The sequence below is a fragment of the Apostichopus japonicus genome, chromosome 4, assembly GCF_037975245.1.
Source record: "Apostichopus japonicus isolate 1M-3 chromosome 4, ASM3797524v1, whole genome shotgun sequence".
Lineage (NCBI taxonomy): Eukaryota > Metazoa > Echinodermata > Holothuroidea > Aspidochirotida > Stichopodidae > Apostichopus > Apostichopus japonicus.
Genome location: NC_092564.1, coordinates 10,686,107 through 10,710,994, shown reverse-complemented (window position 1 = coordinate 10,710,994; position 24,888 = coordinate 10,686,107). Strand labels below are relative to the sequence as shown.

The 24,888-nt window shown below is 37.2% G+C and overlaps 1 protein-coding gene and 1 long non-coding RNA gene across 23 annotated transcripts in view; one reads left to right on the top strand and one right to left on the bottom strand.

The window, feature by feature from the left end:
* The window catches only part of LOC139966422 (uncharacterized), a 35,127-nt gene extending 10,301 nt beyond the window's left edge, over window positions 1–24,826 (bottom strand). For 2 of the 19 annotated variants that reach the window (XR_011792653.1, XR_011792659.1), the window contains exons 1-12: window positions 24,810–24,825; window positions 24,571–24,668; window positions 23,038–23,272; window positions 21,499–21,649; window positions 21,050–21,197; window positions 20,335–20,373; window positions 14,932–15,012; window positions 12,996–13,776; window positions 10,251–10,361; window positions 9,324–9,416; window positions 1,774–1,834; window positions 177–280 (exon numbers count right to left, since the gene is read on the bottom strand). This is a non-coding gene — a long non-coding RNA (uncharacterized lncRNA). Of the gene's footprint in view, window positions 1–134; window positions 281–1,564; window positions 1,700–1,773; window positions 1,835–9,323; window positions 9,417–10,250; window positions 10,362–12,995; window positions 13,777–14,931; window positions 15,013–20,334; window positions 20,374–21,049; window positions 21,198–21,498; window positions 21,650–23,037; window positions 23,273–23,519; window positions 24,669–24,809 lie in introns of those variants that run through there. The other 17 variants (XR_011792654.1, XR_011792655.1, XR_011792656.1 and 14 more) reach the window with 14 other exon arrangements.
* The window catches only part of LOC139966417 (uncharacterized), a 386,420-nt gene that overhangs the window by 211,423 nt on the left and 150,109 nt on the right, over window positions 1–24,888 (top strand). The window lies entirely within an intron of this gene.

Sequence of the window (24,888 nt, the reverse complement as noted above, 5' to 3'; positions counted from 1 at the left end):
TTTTTATACACTCCCTCCCTTCCTCCCTCCCCCTGACTACCTAAAAAACCCTGACTGCTGCCTCATTGATATAACTATGTATAAACAAATGTATATGATTGTAGTTTAATGGCAGAAATAAACGACACAAATACCAGAGCTTAAATATTTCTGTGTTACTATAGTAAACTGCATACCCAAACGGAAGCATTACAGAATCTTCAATGTCTCAGACCTCCAGCAGGATGTTACAGTCACAGTTCATGGAGTCTCCTTGTGAATCAGTGTGGCCAATGCAATGCTGTAAAGACAAATATCAAAGCAATATTTACAGTATATATATACCTTTGGTGTGAAATAAATTTTAGTATTTTTTTTAAAGTAGTTTTACATAAGATCATCTTCCAGTTTGCGTATGCAGATACCTTTTTGATGAATGTTTACAAACATGAATAAACTGTACCTCTTTTTGTTACTAAGTGCCTGTTTATTTTTAATACTTGCAATATGACTCTTTAATGAACCTTACTAGACATTGCTATCAAACCTATGGAGTACTTCGTAAAATGCCAAAACTTCCTTTGATGTATATTGTTCACTATAATGGTCAAGCTGATTGAAAGGAATGAATTCAACACAATTTGAGAACATTTCATCAGCCAAACAATTTGGAGAGCATGTACTAGTTTAAACAAACTTAGCAAGCACATTCATGAGGAACTGGAAAATTGAAAAATGTCTGAAATAAACATCATTCTTGAAACGAGAAACTTGACAAGTGAAATAAGGACCGACACTTAAGCTACAACATGTACACTTAGCAAAGATGAAAACTGGCTTTTCAGCCAATACACAAGTACCAACAACATATTAGTATATTCATGGTAAACCCTCATGTGCTTCCATGACTTCTAGCACCTGTGTAATAATATTCTATATCAACAAGGACAGAGATACTATATCTTGTACTTATCTCTCAATACTCTTAATATGTGTTTACCATGAGTTGTGTTCCTCACAACTTTCAATCAATGTTTTCAAATTAAAAACCAAATTAAAGACAATTACTCAACAATGAGAGGTTGACTTAGCAAAGTTTGAATTCGGTTTAATAATAATCAAAGTTTTAGTGAAACAGTTCTGCAGACCATAAAATCATGCCTTAGGCATCAATAGAAGGCTATGATCTGATAAAGATATGCCGAGAGTTGGACCAATACTGTTAAGCCTAGCTTCAGGTCAAAATTATGCTAGTTGATCAAATTAATACATGTATATCAATTTAGTTGCCTATGCTAGGTAACATTGAGCTTTCATGGAGAGTTTTCTCCATACTTGAACCATCACTAACATCAATTAGACCACAGAGCTAGGCCTAATTGCTTGAGAATTTCATTTTACAAAGTACCGTTGCTTGTATAAGAAGCCTAGGATAGGCTAGTTCGTCCTCATCTCTATCCAGACTTCACTTTGGTAGGCTAGCCTAGGTTTCCCATTTTCATTTGGTGGTAGGCCTAGCCTGGGGCCATTTGTTCCCTCCCCTAACAACGTTATTTTCCTCCCACTTAAAAGTTGAGTAACTTACCTCCTCTACATATCATAGGGGAGTCAAGTACGTTTTCACTGGAAACTAACATTTCCAGGGGAGTTAACTAAGGTTTTTCATGGGAGGCATATTGGCTAGGCTATGTGGAAAGAATACATGTTGTAAGTGGAATAACTGTAAGAAAAGATTTAAAGGGAGAAAGGTAAAGTTAAGGGTGAAAAATAACATGGTTAAGGAAAGTAACATACTATTTTCAAGGGAGGAGACTGTTGTTCTGTAGGCTCTGACTGCATATTCTTGTAGAGTAAGCTAAAGAAAGTTGTGATAGTATGAAAATAGAAAATGTGACCAGGTATCTTGTAACTGTTCAGTGATAGGAAGATAAAAAATGTTTGTGAATAGGCCGGATTGTTTGCATAGGATTGTATGCGAACATGGGGTAATTTACATGCGTGGAATTCATAGTGGTACAGTAATGGGTTGTTTGCTTGTATGGCATTCATTGTGGGAATGAAATAACATAGACAATTTAGCCTAGATACAGTAGGTATGCCCTCCTTGGTTCCTCTCCTTGTTTTCCTATTTACCAGTTTCTTCGATTACTACAAGTACAAGTGTCTCTTTGAAATATGTTCCTTTCTTTCACCAAACTCTCCTAAATCACAAGACACATTTACCACGTACAGTTGCTTCACTATACCTAAATTAATTCTTTCCACAGCCAAGCCGTCTTTCTTTGGCCGTGGCTATTCTTACGACTAGTCGTAACAATTATTTATAAACTATTCTTACGACAAAGGCGAATTCAAGCGCAGTAAAATAAATAAAGCAACTGCGAATGTAGTAGGGGTTACCCTAACCCTAAACATAACCCTAAACCTCAATCCTAACCCTAACTCTAACCGGAAATTATTGTTACTCCTCGTCGTAAAAATAGTACTCCTGGTCATAAAAATAGCAACTGCGCATGCGTAGTCGGAAATTATTCTTACAACTAGTCGTAAGAATAGTCACTTTGTCTTTCTTTCCTCCCCTGAAAAACGTTGGTTTCAACCCCTAAAAATAATTTCAGGGAGGAAACTATTGTTTTAATTCTTGAAAGTTGGAGAAGAAACCAACGGCAGCTTGCCTGTCATGATGGAAAAAAAAAAGGAAAGAGAGAGAGCTTTCATCCTAAGCTAATTTGTTCGGCTGCGAGTTAGTTTCTTGAGGATGTGTTACTGTTAAGTGCTAGATGGCATAGCCTAGGCTATGGTAGGCTACTCTGGTAGGATTTTAAAGACATTTAGGCCTAGGCTAATTAAGTTAGGCCTAGCCTGACTGTACTAGCCTTAACCAGAAAGTAATTAGGCCCAACCAGCTAGGTCTAGTATTTTGTCGGAAGATATAAAGTGACTTACTTTACTTACGTTAATTGTCTAGTGAATATCATATTAGGCCTAGATTAGCATTCCAACTAGTATAGACGCCAGTGCCTACGTGAGCTAGCCTATCGTTAGGCCTAAGCGATACTATTATATGATAGGCTAGCGTAATTTCTCACGCTCGCTGACTCAAACAATGTGAAGTACTAACTTGCTCCACAAAACTAATACACAACCTTCGAGCTGGCGAATATATCTGCCATTCACATTCTTTGGCAGTTACCCCCCATACAGAATAGGCTACAAATTACAATTACGTATGAATTGTTAGCCAACGGCTGCCAGGAAGCGAACTGCACTGCTCGTGTAACCTTTCGTGAGCTTTATATACAGATCATAATTCGCGCTCCGTTGCTTAACCTTTGACCACGACCGTGTGCGTCTATGGCAAGCCATGTGGGACAAACACCGCATAATATATCAACGTATTAATTTGATTTGATTTGATTTGATTTGATTTATTTGATTTTCCACTGGATATATACATGTGGAGGGAAGTCCTCTAAAAAGCCAATTCAGGCTTAACAAGGTAAAGGACTCCCAGGAAAGAAAGAAAGAAAGGGAAAACAAAAAACAAACAAAAAGCATATATACATAAATGAAAATATAACTAGTGTCTTAATAAAGAATAATTAATAACATACAATATAAACGATGTATCAATACTGAGAAATTACTTCTTTTTTTAGTGCTTTTCTAAATGTTTCTTTAGATGGTTTAGATTTTATAGTAGCAGTTAGATCATTCCATGTCCTCATAGCACGATTCTTTAAACTTAACGTACCAAATGTTGTATTACATAAGTTGTGGTGTGCTTGACCGGCACTTCTAGTGCGGTGACTATGTATGGCGCTGTTAATAGTAAATAAGTCATGAAAGGCTGCAGGAAGTAAGCCATTCCAAGCCTTGTAAAAGAATGTGGCTACATTCAGCCTAACAATATCGTTAAATTTTAATAAGTTGAGCAATAATTGAAAAAAAAAATAAACTAGCAATGACATGCTAGATGCATATCCATTTGAAATCATTACATTTACAACGAAACAATTCAAATGGTCTCATAACATAGGCCTAAGGTCATTAAACATGTTGGTCAAGATAATTTATTGAGTTCGCTGCGAATCTCGTCAGAAAAGTTGTTTTAATGACCAATATATCATTACCCGAATGGGTTGGTCTGGCATAAGCCTAGGCGGGACAGTAGGCCTACTTTCATGATCAACCCGGGGGGGGGGGGGGCGAGGGTGTAGGTCTGGCGTATCCATGGGACAGACATTCTAAAGATAATAATTTACACTTTTTGAGGGGGACTCTTGGGGCGAATCTTGACATAAATATGTCAGCCTAAAATTGTTTAGCTAGCTGCATGAACATTTTCAGATACAACAAATTTTGGCAAAAACTGCTTGAATTTTGTGATAAAATGTCACATTTGAGATTTTTTTGATAAATTGTCTGAATTTTTAACCAATTCTCCAATATAAATGAAGGTATTAAATGAAATTCACTGTTTCTGTGATCCATGTAGAGGTTTTGTTCTTAAAGTACAGTCTTACCTTTTTGTGCAGTTCTAGAGCATCTGTTCCTTATGCATGTCTTGAAGTAGAGGTTGGGTAAAGTAGAGGTTTGCTAAATTTTAATAGAATCAATAGTTATATCTACTTCAGTTGCTGTAACTGTATCTTAGGTGCCCCCCCCCTCCCTCTGCCAGGTTTCATCTAGGATGAACCACCTACTGGTGCTGTGATCAAGTGGATAAAGGCAATGGCATTTGAAGCAATGAGGTTTGGCAATCAGGAGGTTCTATGTAAGGTGGGTTTATCATCCAAGAGCAGTCTACAGTTTTCCCATCTGAAATGAGTTTCTAAATTTTATATAAAATGTTGAATTGGAAGCCACCCGTAGTGTAAGTTGTGATCCATACGCCTGTGCGGGCTTCTCCCACATTTGTGTTTGGTTAAGCTTTGTAAAAATAACTGCTCATTATTATTATTACAAGGGCCGTGTAACCCCATTATTATCTTTGGAGTGGGGGGAGGGGGTATCTGCACTTGTTGGATGTGTAGTGCAATTGGACGCCAAGATTAAGAAACAGAAAACCACATTTACATAATGTTACAGCTCTGATATAAATCTTAGCTTTATAAGAAACTCAAAGGACAGCCATTTAATTTACCACTCCGTGGAAGCTGGAATCCTTTTTATTTATCAACAGCATACATACACACCATAATTGAATAATTAAACAGTAACATAAAAGATAAAAGTACTAAAACTGAAAACATGATAAGAAAATGACATCCCTTGATGAAAGTTCAGTGAACTGGAGCCTCTGGAGAGAGATGTATACTAATACAAGCCTTTTAATTAGGTTGTGATATTGTGTGTTCAATCACATCTATAATAATCAACAATGTGGGTAATCATTAATAAGTACTCATTTGAGTGCGAAAATAAAACCTACAGGTTGTCAAATAATTCATTGTTAACAGTTAGATCATATAGCAAACAGAACAAGTAGCTACAAAGGAACGTACTTCCTTCATAAAATATCGCCCCAAGTGTCTTGCAGCATATATTATGTAACTTTAATAATTATACTCAACTTTCAGTGTGAACAACAGAGTAAACAACTCTACAGTAAAGGCCACCATTTGAATACTGTACTATCTTCTAAATGAATGGAAACAGTTAAAAAGATAGTTCATACTGTTCCAGTCTTTGATACACTGTGTATGAAACCGGTGGGGATTATAAAGGTAGGTTTTACACGCTTCACCATGATGTAAGAAATATAAGGGTAATAAAAGGAATATCATACCATCAAAGAATATATAACATTAACTCAAAGGTCACTGTACATCTTGTCCTTTGATGTTTAAGTCTCACTATGCATTCTATCTGGACGGTCTGAATAATGTTTTGGAGGTTTCTATTCTCGCTCGTTCTCTGAGATTCGGCCAAAATATTTGGCAAACAATGCACCTACAAGATTGTCTGCTTATTAACTACACAATGGTACCAAAATAGGGTTAGGGAACAGTTTGTTCGTGTTTATAATGGGAGGCATAATGGGGCTTTATACCTAAATATCACATGAAAGTAAGTACAAACAATGAAGGATATTCATCAGAACACAACTACGAGGCAAGTTATAAAACCAACCAATTTACTCAGTTTTGAAATGTAAGTAAAAACAGAGGAGCTGTGTGCTATTCATGACCAACATTTTTGTTTGTGTTTACGTCATATGAAAAACTCAAAATACCCATATCCCAATGGATTTAAAGAAAAAATTGAAACCATAGAAAGTAAGTTGACAGTCGGGTCAGGTAGCTACTGGATAGTTCCCTAAAAACACTTTAATGAGTTTTACTTCAGCACCGTCGAAATGGGTGCAATTAGTCCGTAAATATATGATGCTTGGCATGGCAAAACATGGATGGGACAGATATTGAGACTTTCATATTTAGAGAGGAGAGAAACAAACAAACAAGCAGAGACTTAAAGTTGAATCCAGATGTCCTTTTATCACTGAATGGAGAATCGGTTGAGAGAGCATTTCAGAGACGAAGACTGCATTGAAAGCTAAAAGATCAATCAATTTTGTGAAGTAGCATTTAACGTACTACACTTTTCATTCAATTCTAATTACCACCAGGTGAAGGCAATATTATGCAATATTTCTGTACGAAACCCTTGGTGTATTTCTCCCCCTCCAACCCACGCCCAAAGAGGTGCAACTTCACATGGCTAATTAGCCTGATCACCTCTGTCCCTTCTGCTATATGAAAAGTAAAGTAAGACATCTTAATCCTCTCTTACATTTGATCTTTCTATGGTTTTAAGAATTTTGCATATTTTAAATATTCAGGGTGGCATTTAACCCCCCCACTTCCCCACACCCATCACCCTTCACCACCAAGAAAATTGAAAATGGATGAAGTAAACAGGGTGAGAGAGAACTTCAGTTGCTACTGATGTTTGTTCTAATAATGTCCTCATAGATAATACGGAAACCTCAAGTCTGCAATATAAATCCACCGTGACAAAATGATGATATTTCGGTTGCTTTTATTCCCAAGATGCGCTATTGTTCTTGTTTTGTTATTAAATTTATTTCCTATTCCTGTTGGCCTGGTTACATACCGTCACGAGAATCCGACAGTGGCGCATCCTGGTCGACCGAGTGGGGAAGGAAAACCAAAACTTGCAACAACATCAACGACAACGACAGAGTAAATACAGACTTGTGACACGTTGTGACAAGTTGTGACAACGTCACAGCAAAATCACATCATTGTAGCAAATGCCCAAAAAGATGGCTGAATTAAGAAAGAAAACAGTTTCTCCTTTCTCCCCTCTTTTTGGTCGAGGCAACATCCCAGTTTGGAGAGAAAGTCAAGCAATTTTGGGGGATCTAGTTTAAGGAGATTGAAGAAAGACAGGGTTTAAAGGTGACATGCACTACTGTAATTTAAAGGATTAAAGGAGCACTTTTTCCCCCATTTTTTTTTGTTTTAAACTGTTTGTTAGCCAAACACTAAAGCTAGAAACAGTAAAAACATGGTAAAGACTAACGCTAACAGCTAATATGGACATAGTCGAAGGTCAAAACTTCCTCTTTGTGTAATTTCTATCATTTGAACATCAATTATGTTCGTATTTGATATGGAATACATGGTTTGGTTTTTTATTGAGATTTTTCAAGCTGAATGCTACTTTAACTGAACAATAAACATAGAGTCTGGCAGGATCAGAACCGATGTTTTCAGAAAATCTGGCAAATCTAAAATAATCTTCTTTGAGAATCTCCTGGGTATTAATTCTCTAAACTATAGTTTCATTATGAAATTATCTTCTTGTATTTTTTTTCTTTCTGATGTTCAGCAAAGATACACACATTACCATAAAAACATTTTTTCATGCAAAAAAAGGGTGAAAGTGAAGCTTACGAAAACGATATCACTTCAAAAATAATTTCAAAACAAAACACTCAATTGAAAAGTAAGCAAAAGCTGCAGGCAAGTCTTTCAAACATGTGAGTCTAGTCAAACCAATCCGAAAACAACTGCAATTTGGGGGGTGGGGATAGGTGGGGGGTAGAGGTTGGGTAGAACAGCACTGATCAAACCGAGTTCACCAACAAAAGTAAAGCAAAGCATTGATTTATGACTCACATAAAAGGTGACATGATTTCTACACTTAAAACCAATCACTTTGTGTAATCATTAATGAAGAATATCAAAACAAGCCATAACTGAAAGATATTTGTTTCCGAGTAAGCTGGCTTTAGTAAGTTGAGATTGATCAATTAATTCGATCTTATCAATGGAAGTTTGTTCAACCTATTGATTTTAACATGAAGTGCAACTCCAGTGGCATGTCCAAGTACTAGCTTCAGTGTCAATTTACCCACACATTTTACTGGGTGGAGTGGGGTGGGGGGGGAGGAGGGGGGAGTGGCTAATATCTCAACTTTTCCCCATAGCTCATGTACTTTCTTGTGGTACATTCACTGATATTACTTACATAGAACCTAACGGAAGGAATGTCGAGACCATCCATCATTTTCACCACACTTTAATAAGTACACATGAATCGTATCCTAACGACTGTCACACCAGGCACATTGATAAAACAAAATTGCCCCCCCCCCTTTTATTTTCTCTCTTTCTATTACTTAGTGCTTGTTTTGGATTAATGATGAAGATTTTTACAATTTTTCTAAGCAAGGATACTTAAGTTTTTGGCAGCCCATTGGTAGGTGCGGTCAAGATAATGCTTAATCAAATAACATAAAAATAATTGTTGGGATTGGGGGATAGGCCAGCCAAGCTATTACCTAACTACAGACAGAAAAAAAAAGACTTTCTAAAGTAAACTGGTACCTTGATCAAACTTTACCATATTATTAGATCTTGATCAATGTTTACAATATTACTAGGGGGTCATCGGGCTGATACAGGTGGTTTACTCTCGAACCAGTGTAAAAGCTTAAATGAAACAGGACACTGTTGTGCTGGTATGAGACGCATTAGAACACAACAGGTAGCGAGGGCGCTTTATTCTGTCCTTGTCTACAGTAGCATACCCGTACAACTGCTGTGTAACCCTACACCAAGTTATTACGGTCTTGTCCATGAAACAAAAAGCCTTATCAGCTGACATACTACCGAACTTAGTCGGTATACTTTATACTAGTATGCAAATCGTAAACAATCTATAAACAGAAATAGGTGGGTGGCTCTGCTCTTCATAATCTAAAACAAGAGATATCCTTTAAGAATGTGGACTTAATAGATAAATGCAGAGAGGGTGGGGAGAAGAATGGAAGGTAGAGGGGGCCAGAGACAAGGAAAATTCCAACGCACCTGTGTTCTGCAAGCATCTCCATAAGTTATACCTGCCAGAACTTCAGAGATGGGTCCAGGGTGCGTCTTATCCCCAAAACGCTCTTGCCTAATCTGAAATTCAAAGAGTAGACAACATCCTCGTTGGTAACGTTATAACACTTCTATTCATAGTCTCTCTGCCATTAAGGATGAGGCATTAAAAATTCATGCCTTTTGCCACCGCGGTCCTGGCACCAGCTGCAAGGAGCATGTGGCATGAGTGCTAAATGCCTCGTTCTGTTGGATGCAGGTGTGACCTCATCAATTTTTCATTTCTGGGTAATATGGTTACGGAAACTTCACCGGCAGACACTCTTTGGGACATCTATCAAAGTTGAAGAATGACAGAACACATAACATATCACTAAGAAGACACATAACATAACACTAAGAGGACATTGAATAGTGATACTAAGGAGGAGAGATTTAAGAATGTTCTCACAGCAAATTGTTGAGGCTTGCTAAGGGTCTGCTGTGTGTAAAATGATCCTGGGTGGGAAGGGGTTCGGGGGCGTGAGGAAATATACACCCATCCGCTTCAACCTACCATAAAAATACAAAAGTAGTAAATAGCACAACTTAAAAAACTTTCTTGGGTGAACCCTCCCTACATGTGGAAATGGCTCCCTAAATGGGGAGTCCGCTCCCTACAAGGGGAGAACCCTACCTACGTGGGGAGTCCGCTTCAGCGAATCCAGGGCAACACCCACTGATACACTTTTACATTATCTTTTTTTTTTACCACTTTTTCTATAACATACCAGATACATCATTCACTCCTCGGAAGACCGAATTAGGGGAAAGGCGAAAAAATGGGAAAGAAGTGAGAGGAAGGAGAAAGTGGTGACAAATAACAAAAATAAAACAATCAATTAGAAATAACAGTGTATAACGTCATCAACGTACAGTTTAAACCTTCTTCTTGTACTCCTTATGATCTTGTCCCTGTCTTGCAAACTGTTGTGGATCGGTGATAGCGACTGCATCACCACTCTTGGGGTCCTTGTCACCTACCCACTGTGAAAAATGTAACCAGAGAGAAGAGTTGTGGATGACGCATAATCACTGGGTTTCCATTTGGCCTGTTTCCTACAAGATTTCTAACCGCAGGAGCGTAGCCAGGGGGCGAAGGGGGAGACCGCCCCCCCTCGATTTTTTTGTTGTATTTTTTTTTATGATATCGAAGTTTTATAGTAGCTGTTATAAGAGGTTTTAATATTTGTTCACCAATAAATTAACTGTGTCTGAATTTTCGAAAATTCCCTGACCAACATTCTTCATCATACTTCCCTCTACTCGTGCAATTTTGACCGGTCTGTTAGGGGTTGAAGGTTTTTTTTCTATATTGGTTGTCCATAGATGATATTTTGTGCAACATTATGGGCATATTTGAAGTGAATTTGTTTATTCAAATTCTGAACAAATAATGGGCTTTAAAGCCTAAACCAGTCATATGTGGTTATATGCAAGGAGCCAAATTTTTCATCATTTTAATATTTATTACAGGGGGGGGGGCTAGTAAGGTTATATATTAACTTTGTGACATGTTGTAAGACATGTGTAAACATGCTTGCTTGCAAAAAAAAGTGGGGTCTAAAGCCACCCATCTCTCCCCCGCGTTGCGACATCCCTATATTATGCACTGAATATTATATATTATATTTTCCGTTTCTGGTGGGTGGTTATTGTGCCAATGTATATTTGTGCCCTATCATTATTCATTATTTCTATTTGTTTTATGTTCAGAGTACATTCACAGTATCTGTGGCAGAAACCAGTGGACAGAGCCACAGCCACAAGAGATGAACAAACGGTTTGCATACAAGTGCACGAATGCTCCAAGATACATGAAATTGAAGAAGCTGTAGTTTATTTTTGTTTTGTTTTGTAATTTTATAGTTGTTGAATAAAAAAGGAGACTTCAGAATTCTGGTTATTCTCATTATTTGTTTGAAGAGTTTTAATCAATAACTAGGACAACAAGCTGGCCAAATTCCTAACTCTCCTTACTTGGAACTGATTAGCATACAAGTATTCAATAAGTATTCGAGTAAGTATTCAGAAACCTGTTAAGCCTTCATAAAATAACTAATTAGCATACAAGTATTTGAATACTAGCGAATAAGTATTCGAGTAACTATAAGTATTCATCAGAGCCGAATTATTTAAAGTAGCAAATACTTATATGTAAATGAGCTAAGTATTCAAATAGCTATTCCAAATCTACTCGAATACCTATTCGAATACCTATTTGAATACCTATTTGAATACCTAACAGGTATTCGAATACTTCACTCATTTACATATTTTGGCTCTGACGAAGGCTTATAGTTATTCGTATTAGTATTGGAATACTTATTTTGTACTGCGTGTTATATGGTAAATTTTCTGAATACTAAGGAAATCTTTGAATACTTTTTGAATACTTATCGACTATATTCATGTTAGGTAAGGGTAACTTTATTAGAAAGCAGATAATCCGCTTTGTAACGATCATTGTTTGTTACCCAGACTCGACAAAAAAAACCACACACACACACCGATTGATAAAATTGTAGGTTGACAAAACCCAGACAACCAACTCTTGATGCTGCAGGGAGAAGAGAGGACCAAGTACTCCCATTCCTGCCCATCAACACCCCCCACTTCCCACACCACTTGAAATCCTAACCCACTAGTAAAGTGTGTTGCTGAACCTTCAAGACATACAAATAGAAAACTCAATTATGACTTTCATGAATGATCTCTAAGGGAAATTTTTCCCACAGTTTCAACTGGTAGCTTTTCTAAGGATTTACATTAGCCAAAAGACCCTGGTTTCCAAGGTCAATAATGAAACACATCTCCCAGGTGGGTAACCTTGCCCTTGGGGTCAGACATCAAAAAGAATATTATGGGAACTTTATCGCTGAATGTCAACATTATTAGTGCACATACATGTTAGAAAGCAAACATCCCCTACTATGCCTTAACCCAAATCCATAAATCCGATTTGGAGTCGGCAAGTCCCATCAAGACTAGCAATTATTCCAGTCAAACATACTTTTTCAACCGCTGTTATTTTCTTTTCAAATTCATGGAGCAGGCTTTGCTATTGCGGGTGGCTTTCTGCTGTTACTCAGAGCCTAGTTTGACTCAGGATATAGCAAACAAAAGTTTGTACAGAAGCGGAATCTTCGGGGGTGGAGAGAGTTGAGGAGAGTGTAATGACTACATATTGATACAGAAGTAGACTATGCTAATGGCAAAATCAAGTTCCGTGTAGGCTAGGAGATACAATCATTCCCAAGACAATAAAAATTCCAAATTGATTATATTGTTTGGAAACAGTTTGAAAATTTCAGATAACTTTTCTCAGAGGAGAGGGTCATAACAAAGATTAACTCAATCCATTCCATTTACTTTGTGTTTCGAGTTGACTAATCTTGTCCATTTTCAACCCTAACCCCCTCCCCCCCCCTTACCCCATTCCCGGCTCTTTAAAAAACAGCTTAAAAAAAGGAAAACTCTGTAAATTTCACAGGTCTCCAAAATATTCTGAAATGGAGGAGAATGAACAAACTGTAACATAACCAGAAAACATTTGGCCTAGCACTGCTAAGTTTTACAAGCAATCCGACCACGTTGGACCAAGTCCAGCTAATTCTTTACCTGTATCTCACATGCTGCTACACAGTTGAGGGCTAGGAAGTACGCCTCTATGGACCCACCACAGCAGACGATCTTGTTTTGGGGTCCAGGGGCCCTGATGATTTGATCCTTCTGTTCCTCCTCAACCACGATCTCCGTGTAGTCATAGTATAGAGATCAAATCAAGGCATCTTGACTGATCGGCAATAAGCCACACTTCATAGTTGAGACCTGTCAAGATTCAAAGCAAAAAATTCAAAATCCTCCATATTCTATGACATCTTTGCTTTTAACGATTTGCTTTGGTCAACAACTTGCAGGAAGGGTAATGCTAGGCAAACATATTGAATATTCAAAGAACATTTAAAATCCTCCATAATCTATGACATCATTGCTTTTAAGGTAGTTTTTTTTCTTCTTTTTCTTTTCTTTTATGTGGTCAGCAAATTTATAAAGTCAACCAGGTATTAATCAAAACAAATCGAAATGTGACAAGTCAAGCTAAAGATCTTAAAAAAAAGTGATCAAAATCCAAGTAAAGAAAAAAGGAACCTGCTCTAAGAATCATGAAAGTAATTACAAAGGTGGATACTCACAGCAGCGGCTGCTGAAGTGTGCACATGTTAAATGCATTTAGTACCTGGTCTGGATTTATTATTATTATTACTATTGCTTTGGCAGACTTTTAACTTTGAACACTATCTATCAATATATAGCAACTGCTTTGAAGTTGATGAGAAAAACATCTTTTGGCCGAGAAGCATCCAACATTGGGGTTATTCCACTCATCTCCAGAAGTTATCTGTTGATCAAAAAAAAATCCCTCAGTTCATTGTTGCCTTTAAATAAAACAGTGAGTGACTTAATTATTTAGATTACACAAAAGAAGGCAAAACTATATCAAGAAAAGAATGCAAGACAATTGATCATGTTAGCCATTAGCTAGCATTTGAAAGCAGTAGAGAAGACCAGCATATGCAGAGAAGTCTCCTTGATAATTGAAACAAACACTGTTGTTCTATAACTCTATAAACACTACCTGGCAATTGATTGGACATTGTTTATATGTAAAGGATTGGGTGGTCTAAGAGAAGTCTGGTTGCGACATCCAAGTGGGGGGGGGGGGGTGGGTGGGGGGGAGATATAGTATGGCAAGGGAAGGCAGAACTCAGTTTTTCTCTTTAAGCGCTGGTATTTTGTTCCCCACTAGCAAGCTCTACATCAAAAAATAGGAGGAAAAGGAAAACAAATGTGTAGTAAACAATGCTTGATAAAATCATAAACTAGCTTTTAAATGTTGGAACACTCCTTTAATGCTCAGAAAATATTAAAGAGTGAATGGCTCCTTTAATATTAAGGAGTAGAAGGCTCTTTTAAATGCTTATGCCATGCAACCCACAATGCATCTCATGTCAAAAATTAACCTTCTATTCTAAAAATCATGGCTATAACCGACATATGATAAAAAAAAATAAGATATAAAATCTTAAATTTGTCCAAAATCCATAACCATCTAAAAAAATATTTGCTTTGTCAATAGATGATAGCTGAAGGGAATCAATACAGCTTATTTATTACAACTCTAAGTGTGCATATGACCAACAAACCCAATGCCATGGAATACTATTATGTACCAACACCAACAACAATATGTACACAACAGTTACCTTTATCAAACACATGGACACGGCCATCTCATACTACAAAAACTTGTGATAAAACTGAGGGTGCTACTGGCAAATACCGCAGAATATGTACAACCTATCTAGCCTTATGCTGTCTACCAACAGAAATCACCTACAATATAAAAATGAAATGCAAGCAAATATGAATACTTGTAACGTCTTCGTTCACATACTGAAATAATTATTCCATCTAGTACAGTAGTAGCAGGCATATCACATAATATAACACATGCTTGGACCTAAGATGTTTAAAAAGTAAGGAACGAACTTACCTGATTGTACCTGGTCTCCATAGCTGCCCTCAGCATACACTGCAAACGTACATTTTCTGCAACACCTAACTTCATGTCAAACTACAAAAAAAGCATCATATCAGTCAAAATCTTAGAAAAGTTACAAATGAAACATGTTATTACCTCATAGAGCTTTTGATGATAAACTGACACAGGGAAAGTTAATTGAAAATAACTGATATTTTTGGATATATACATAAATCTTAGATTTCGTGTATAAACATGTTGTCAATGGTCCTGACCACAAACTTTTTCAGGTTCCTTACCCGCAACTTCCTGGAGTTTTGAAGGCTGAAATTGCAAATAAACTAGTGCATATCCCTACACCAGTTTGAAGGGTCACATTGCAAATAAATTAATGCATATCTCTACACTAGTTTGGAGGGCTGAAATTGCAAATAAACTATTGCATATATCCCTACACTAGTTTGGAGGGCTGAAATTGCAATTAACTAGTGCATATCCCTACACTAGTTTGGAGGACTGAAATTGCAATTAACTAGTGCATATCTCTACATATAAATAGACCTATCAAAAAGCCCAATCCTTGAGATCAATTTTAAGTTGGTCTGACTTCATGAAGTCAAAAAATTGGATAACCAACCGTTATTGGATAACCAACCGTCAACCTGTTAACACTGTTCCTTGAGGAGCTCTTATATTTTCTACTTTCTAATGATCTCCGAGGTTAAATAAATTGTATTATTTGAGACACTAATTGAGACAATATTTAGCAGAAAATTTTATTTTATTCCAATTTTGGAATACTTTTTCCGCTGGAGATCTCGGCAATGACGTCTTGCGACGTTCGTTAGCCTACAAGATTGTTAGTACGGATTCTGCGACAGTGGAGAAATTAAAGGAGTGTAGCATCAGAGTTGCCGACAGTTCATATAAAGATACTGAGATTTTGTATGCTATCATGAATGATGTTGGTAGAGATGGAATTACAAGTTGTGTGAAATCTTTGGGATGCTGGATTATCACATTAAAAGCAAAGGAACAAGCGGATCTTATTTTGGACAGTGGACTCCTCGTGAATGGGAATCAGTTTCTACTGGTGTCAACAGAACGTTCCTAACTGTTAGTGTTTTCAGAGTACCTTCATTCATACAGGACAAAGATCTAACAGGAAAACTTTGTGAGTATGGGTGTAAAATAAGAGGCGAATGGAAACGAAAGACCTTCCCCAGATTCCCAAATATCGAGAACGGAATACGATATGTACAGTTAGAACTACCTGAAGAACACAAGAGCTTGCCTTACGCAATTAGAATTAACGGGATTAATATGAACTTAAAGCACAATAGTCAAACTAAAGTATGCAATCTGTGTTTGGAAAGCGATCACATCAGGAGAAACTGTCCTAACTACAAATGTAAAGTTTGCGATGTCCAAGGGCACCGGGAAGCTAATTGCCCAAAGGTCAGATGCTTTAAATGCCAAGAACTTGGACATAAAAGCTTTAATTGTCCTGAGACGTTTGAAGAGTATCGCCATGACAACACAGACGCTGGCTCGACCCTAGATACACATGAAAACGAAACACAATATCAGTCTGAGGGATTAGTCACTGGGTCAGTTGAACAGGACGATCACGCTATTCAAGAAGCTAACGAGGTCAGGGCACAGAAATCCGAACAAAACACAGATTCAACAGCAAAGAAGAACAATAACGCGAACTCCAGACACCCGAGTAATCCTAACCAGGAGTCAAAGAAAACCCACCAACAACAGCGAACTGAACAAAAGACGACATTGCCAACACAAAAAAGTAGAAGAACAACGGAGAACGCAACCGGAGACTGGATCTCAGCGGATGGAGGGGGCAAGCACACAAAGGGGAAACATCCAACCCCACAAAAGAAATATCCCTAGACGAAGACGGCTTTCAAACTATCAGACTAAAGAAGAAAACATTTATTCCTAATCTCAGCAGAGCGAGAAATGTCAGAACAAAGGATTCTTCAGCAGAACCTATGCAAAGATGACGGCGTTCATGTTATACATTTATTTATTTATAGCGATGCAAGCTGCAAAATACCTTGAAACATGGGAGGAAGCTATCGCATGCAATTACTACCATATTGTTTCATACAACAAGATGTCTAGCAAACACATATTGTCTTTATTCCACCATAATAGTCGAAGCCTTAACAAAAACTTAGACGACATAACTACATTTACGTCTCTATTGAAGGAGGATTTCTCTGTCATTGGATTTACCGAAACCTGGCTTACTGCAGATATATCCCCCCTAATCCATATCAATATCTATACGCTTGTTGAAAGGCATCGTCCCGAAAGGAGAGGTGGCGGTGTTTGTTTATTTGTTAACAACGATTTAAATTTCAAACTCAGAAACGATATAAGCATTTTCAATGATTCTGTCAATGTTCATAGAGGTTGACATAACATCAGCAATGAAAAATTATACCATAGGCGTACTTTATAGGCCTCCAAAAAGTTCACTGCATATTTTTCTGACACAGGAAAACAAAATTTTAACCCAACTCCCGAATGAACGACATAGTGCGTACATTATGGGTGATTATAATATTGATCTTGCTGACAATATTAAATCTGCTGACTTTTTAAACTTACTATATGCCAGTGGATTTTTTCCTACTATTACCAAACCTACCCGTGTGGGTTGCACTTCTGCAACTCTTTTAGATAATGTTATAACCAATGATGACTGCAAACTAATAACTGGTATCTTTGTAACCGATCTCAGTGACCATTATCCATTATTTCTCCAAACTGCCATACACAAAAGTAGGCAAAGGGACTCTATGTATGTGAGGAACTACTGCAAAACAAATGTACAGAATTTCTTCTCAACAATCCAAGATGCTTCTTGGGAAAATGTTTCATCCCAAACTGATGCAAACATTGCCTATTCTATGTTTTATAACAATTTCAATGCCATATATAATCAATGCTTTCCTGAGCAATGCGTCACCAAATCTAAGAGACGTCGAAAGAGACACCTGTGGATTACTGCAGGTATTCTAGTTTCTATAAAAAGAAAAGATAAGCTATTTAAAAGACATATTAAGAACCCGTCTGGTGTAAATAAAACTATTTATTCTCAATATCGCAATAAGCTCAATCATGTTATCAAATTTTCTAGAAAATTATATTTCAACAATAAATTTGATAATGCGAGGAGTAACCCAAAAGGCACATGGGATACCATTAACCAACTACTCCAAAAAGGTCGTAAACAATCATCGTATCCCTCTTTTTCAAGGATGGTGACAAAGAGATTAACACCGACCATGACATTGCTAATAAATTTAATGACTTTTTCGTCAATCTGGGGCCATCACTGGCAAGTAAAATCAACCACAAACGTAAATCACAGGAATCTGTGAACATTGATGTTAACACTCATTCCATGTTTTCTCATCCTGTCAGTGAGGAGGAGTTGTTAAAAACAGCAGCCTCTTGCATAAAACCAGATAAAGCAGCTGGATACGATGATTTTAAGCCTGGTATTGTAAGACAAGTTATCCTATTTATTACCAAACCATTAACCCACATTTGTAATTTGTCTTTCAATACCGGTATTTTTCCTGATATGCTAAAAATTGCTAAGGTCATCCCTGTCTTTAAGAAAGGGGATTCAGAAAACTTTGAAAATTATCGACCTATATTCACTATTATCATGTTTTTTCCAAAATAGTTGAAAGGCTTATGTATAATCGTATTTTTAACTTTATTTCAAAATATAACATTTTATGCCAGGAACAGTATGGATTCCGTCCTGAACACCCCACTGAGCTAGCACTAGCTGATGCCATTGACAATTTGTATAGTAATCTTGACAAGAATAGTACCTGTGTCGGGGTTTTCCTGGACCTCTCAAAGGTCTTTGACACAATAGACCACACAATTCTGCTTAATAAATAACACCGTTACGGCATAAGAGGAACCCCTCTTAATTGGATCGACAGTTACTTAGCAAACCGCTACCAATATACATCCTACAAAAATGCTCATTCCCAACCGGAGAGAATTCAATGTGGTGTGCCACAAGGCTCTATAGTTGGTCCATTGCTTTTTATCCTATATGTTAATGACATTACCAATGTTTCTGATAAAGTTAAAGTTGTTTTGTTTGCTGACGACACAAATATTTTCTTTGTATCACAATCGAGAACTTTATTTCATATTGAAGTATCAACTGAATTAGACAAGTTCAGTGACTGGTTCGCTGGCAACAAATTATAATTGAATATTGATAAAACAAACTATATAGTTTTTAATACTTTTAAAAATTTTACATGGAATGCTGATATTACTATGGGTAGTAAAAGACTACAACAAGTCAATAGTACTAGATTTTTAGGCGTATATATAGATCATTAACTTAAATGGTGTGACCACATTACAACTGTCTGTAAAAAAGTTGCAAAAAACACCGGTGTTTTAGCTAAGCCTAAGCGTTATCTGCCACAACACATATTAAAGATTCTCTATCAGACATTAGTCCAGCCACATATTACGTATTGTTGTAACATATGGTCTGGTACTAGATATACCAATCTGAATCCCATTTGTATTACACAGAAGAGAGCAGTCCGCCATATAACACATGCCAAACCACGGGACCATACAAATCCTCTTTTTAAGCGTTCTAAGTTGTTAAAAGCTGATGACATTATTAGGGTTAACCTTGCTACATTTGCTTATAAGGCATGGAATGGACTGTTACCAAATGCTTCATATCAATTCCTTTCTTTCTAAAATGCACACTAAACATTCTTCAAAATAGCCCTCTTACTGACCAACGCGTATGACTCATCACCTTGACCGAAAATCCTGTGGCTCTGTGCGGACAAGTTGTTTGGACTATTCCATTCATCAGGGGGTCTTAAACGGTGTTTCTATAATTATAGGATTGCAGTTGATAAATTAATTGGTACTAACTTGCTTCAATATTTATGATGCATATTTCACGGTCATTTTCTTTGAAATAATATTAAGTTCAATAAAATATGACGTTTTGAAAGCGAAACTCGGCTGTTGCGATGTAGGTGAGCACTGTGCATTGCGTAGCTGTACCCTATTGCAGAGTACAGGATACACATATTACGTAACGGCGTGCCCACTGAAGAAAGCGAAACTTGCATTTTTCTTAGAAGACATTCGATTGGATTGCACTTGGTCCGATTGAAGACAGTGACCAATGAAAATGAATTTAACATCAATGTAAAGTTAAGAAAAAATCCTTTCCAAAATCGTTTGAACTAAATTTGTCAATGAATATTCAAGAGGATGGTTACGCAAACAAAGTACGGCTATCAAATGGTGATTTTCTTCAGTATTTACTGTGTGTTTTCAATGAAGGTTTTGAGTTCGATATTTACTAACCTTGCATCGTAAATCACCGAAGTCCGGTGGAATTTTGAACTGTATTGTTAAGAAAATAACAGAACTTTAGAGACAACACATTTCTCTGTTTAGTGCCGTTTGAACTAAGTTTTTTCGGTATTAACTTTTCACGCTATGGCTGTAGGAAAATGGTCTATATGGTAAAGTCATAGGCCTAAAACTGAGGCGGTCGAACTCAGTTCGTGTGGCGCACAAGGAATGGCGCTAAGGAATTGATATGTTTATGACTACTTAATATGTAACAGTGATATTCATCATTACAATACCAGATCTTCAGGCAATGCACATGATAACAGGTATAATTCTACAATGGGGATGTTATCACTAAGGGCACGTACAATCAAAACATGGAATTCTCTATCAGACAATATTACAAATAAACCTTCTGCAAAATCATTCAGAAGAAACTTTATTCAAAAATTATTGCATCTTATTAATTGAACATGTTCATTTTTTCTTATATATTTTGTTTTCTTTTTCCTTTTCTTTACAGGGAGTCCTCTACTTTGTTAAGCCATCTGAAGGTTTTTTAGAGGACTTCCTATCACATTGAATATATTCACGTGATAAACAAATCAAATCAAATTTGTGAATAGGACTGCATATTGCAATTTTAGTCTAGTAGGTTAATTATTTAATGATGTCTATTTTCCTCAAGATGAGCTTCATTCTCAAAAGTTATACCTGTACTTACATTTTATGCCTTTGTTTGCTAGCTGGGTCATCTACTTGGTTATTTTTCAGTGGAACAGGTGTCACTTAACTGTTTCTTCTCCTCATTACTGCTTGCATGTGTTCCTCTCACTCCTAAATTTGTCCATCAACTTCATGCTCCAGTAATCCTGTTTCAAAAGGAATTATAAATAATATCGAATGCTTTATGTTCACATACTGGGTAATCACCAATCACAATAAATCCCATTCCAACCCCATAGCTTCACGCACACACACATCTAATCAAATACACACACATGCTGTTTGAAAGCCGTTATTTCCTATTCACAGTTGGTTTGGTCTACCAAACATACTCTGAAACTCTCTACAAAGACAACGATGCACAGAGCTGACCCTGGCAACCTAGGATAAGGAATTATATTTTACCCAGCCCAGACACAATAGCATGTACATATAAACATTACTTACTACAGGATGAGCGCCAGGTATGGATGCCTTTCCCAGGAACGGGTAGACCCCGCTTCCTCTGAGTAGTGGGCAGTTCAAGTGCAGCTCGTAGATTGCTCAACAGCATGTCTCCTCCCAGTCCTGTGGTCAGTACACTACAACCAGTTTGTACCTACATGTAATGAAAGAAATTAATCAAAAATAATATGGCACAAAAGAGGGTTCTAATTAAGAAGACACTGCAACTGCATGGCCTCTCCAAAGACTTTCCAATTCAGGCAGAATATGATCATCAATATCACAACCCTCTAAGTATAATGCAAGAAGTAAGACTCCATTTGCCCCTGCAAGCCAATGCAGAGATGTAATAGTTGTGAATGTCACCATGGATACATTTGTTATTGGTTACCATCACAGTAACAAGTTGTGCTTAATGGGTGAAATGAAAAGAAGAAGGGATCACAAGGTACAAAGTCCAGGCAATGAGGGCTGTTCAGCAAAGATGCCCTATTTCGGAGATGAACAAAATGGTGGAAAGATTTGTGAATCCAAATTACTAACAGGTAAGAATCCACTAATGGTCAAGTGTCTCACAACTGATGCTGATGGCAAGGCATGTAAAAGGTTCAGTAGTACAATGGCTGTAACTACTCATTCTGAAAGTGAACTTAACCTGTTAGATCAAGTTCACCTACTCAAGTCACTCCGCAGAGCACTGACTATATTAAAGCAGTAATCTCCTCTGATATGTTCCTGCAAAAACTGTGACTAAGAAGCGCTTGACAATCTTATAAATACCTGGGAGAAACCATCACTGATAAATTGGAGTGGGATGAACATGTAAAACGTATTCTAGCAAAAACTAATCAGCGTATGTTCCTATTACAGAAGCTTAATTTATTCGGACTAGACCAACTGTTATTTCTCTGTTCTATATTAAAATCGGCAATCAAGACCACCATTACATTCTGTTTAGCCGCGTGGGGTGAAAATACTACTGCTAGAGACATTACCAAGTTAAGTAGACTAGTTTCTAAAGCAAGGAAAGTTTGTCGGTCACATGACCTCAGTTCAGTAGATGAGTTGCTTGTCAGAGTATCACAGAGTAATATGAAGTCAATCATGTCATCCCAACATCCTCTGGGGCATCGGGTATATTACAGCAATCAAGCAGGCAGACTAATTGTCATGAGTTGCTGAACCGAGAGATACAGGTGTTCTTTCTTGCAAAGGGCTATTCTCAACCTTGCCAATGAATTATGTAGGAAATAGGCCAAATATATGTGTCAGAATATGGACATAGTAGTCTTAATTTTTCGTTTTAGGAATCAGATTTTTATGTATTTTCAATGTATTTATGATTGTTTTATTGTCTGTTTTACTGAGATGGACTGAATGCCAATTTTTATGGTCAATAAATTTCTTATATCTGAAATATCAAAAGCACTTTATCAACATTGAGGAAGTACACATTTCCATTTATGCCAAATGCTGCAAAGGGTTCTCTGCTAATATCCCACACTGACAGCAGGAAGCTAACAAAATATCTGAGACACCCACCTGCAGCAAATGATTATGGTCCACTCGTTTTGAGACTTCCACTCAAAAGCAGATGTCATCAATAAGGCTTTCCCTGTGACCAATCCAAAACATAGTACCACACTTTTGTGCATTGGATCAGTACAGGGACTACAGTTCCATAAACATAACATATAGTGTGCCTGAAGAGTCCATAGCCAGTAAGATGGAAGCTGCAGTATTAAAAGTGAGCTCAAATAGTCCATGTATCCAGACTCTGAAATAGATGCAAAGAAAACAGCAATGTGATGAATTACGTAAGAGAGGCAGAGCATACAGATGGAGGAGAGCAACACTCAGAAAGTACCAGCTGCATGGTAGAACTAAAAACATAAACCAGTCCAGTATCTATAAGAAAGATCAACTGATTCATGAAAACAACATGAAAAACTACACTGATGATGAAGATGACAATATGTATCAGTGATGCCAGTAATTTGTAAACTGAGTCTATCCACACTCACTGTTATGAGTTAAAACAGTATCACTCAGTCAGGGAAGTAGGCAATCAAGCTGATGACCATAAACTTGGCAAGTGCCATCAAACTTTCAAGGCTTTCTGCTGTGTTGCACTGAAAGATACTGTTGAGAGATGTGACACCTCTCTCCACATGTAGGCTGTTGTGGCATATGTAGGAGATGTCAAATGGTTTGGTCCTTAAGATTTCTTTACTTTGCACAATACTTTGAAGAGCATATATGTCAGAATGTGGACTCTGCTGCCTCTTCTCTTAGCTGCCAGGGTTAGCATTGTGAAAATAATGCCATATGCTGGTGCCCCTGGCTTACTGATGGTGTAGGCACCTGTCCACATTCTGCATCCCTCTGTGTAATTTGCTGGGGCTGATGTATGTTTTGCCAACTTTTCATTTATGTCATCAGCCCATGCCATCCAATCTTGGTCTGAAATTGCAAAGGTGTGAGCTTTCCAGTTACATACAGTATTTCTAAATGTATATAGGCCTAAGCTTATTCTGAATGCAGCTTGGGGCTCAGTTCAGCTGATTCTTACACCACATTGTGTAGTAATATTTGCTTTTCAACTTCTGTCGCTTTTGCTCTGCTACACTGCACAGAAGTAGGCTACTCACCAGACCTACAACTTCCCTATCAAATAAGCTACATGTACTACTTAGTGAGTGTAAGTCTGTGATGGTATAAGCTCTGAGGTGATGGGTATTACTTTCACTTTTCCCCTTTGAGGTAGCTGAGAGGTTTTTCACACCCACCCACCTGCAATCATCCCATTCTTTATCATAAAGTTGAAATTTGATTTCTTCTTGAATATGAAACTTTTTCCTAATTATAAGTTGCTTTAATAAACTCTTCAAACTCAACAACTTGCTTCTGTTCTTTTATGGTGAGATCATAGATGTGAGGAGTTCATAAATACTGATTTAGTTTCAGAACCAATTCTACATGTTAATCTTCTTACAAGTGTTTATTCAACATCTATGAGAAAAGGTTTCCTAATGTAAGTGAATGAGGTGTCAATGTTCCGAAAGTTTATTGAACCTTTCTGTCCAGCACATTTTTGGCATTTATATGTAAAATTCCACCTGTTTTCTGCCATACTTCCTCTGTGGGAAATGGTGTAGTGCAACCCTGCATTTCTGTATTGTAAAGAAAGAAAAAATAGATAACTAAAATCCTGGTTATCAGTACTGAAGGGCTTATTTATTAAAATTACAATTCATTATTCTTAATCGTAGTTAACCATAAACATAGATTGAAATACAGATCTTGTCTCTTACTGTTTTTATAACCAGAACTGCATGTGGATTCCTAACAACGTTAACGATCAGCTATCTGCAGTATTCTGTTCGTAAAGTA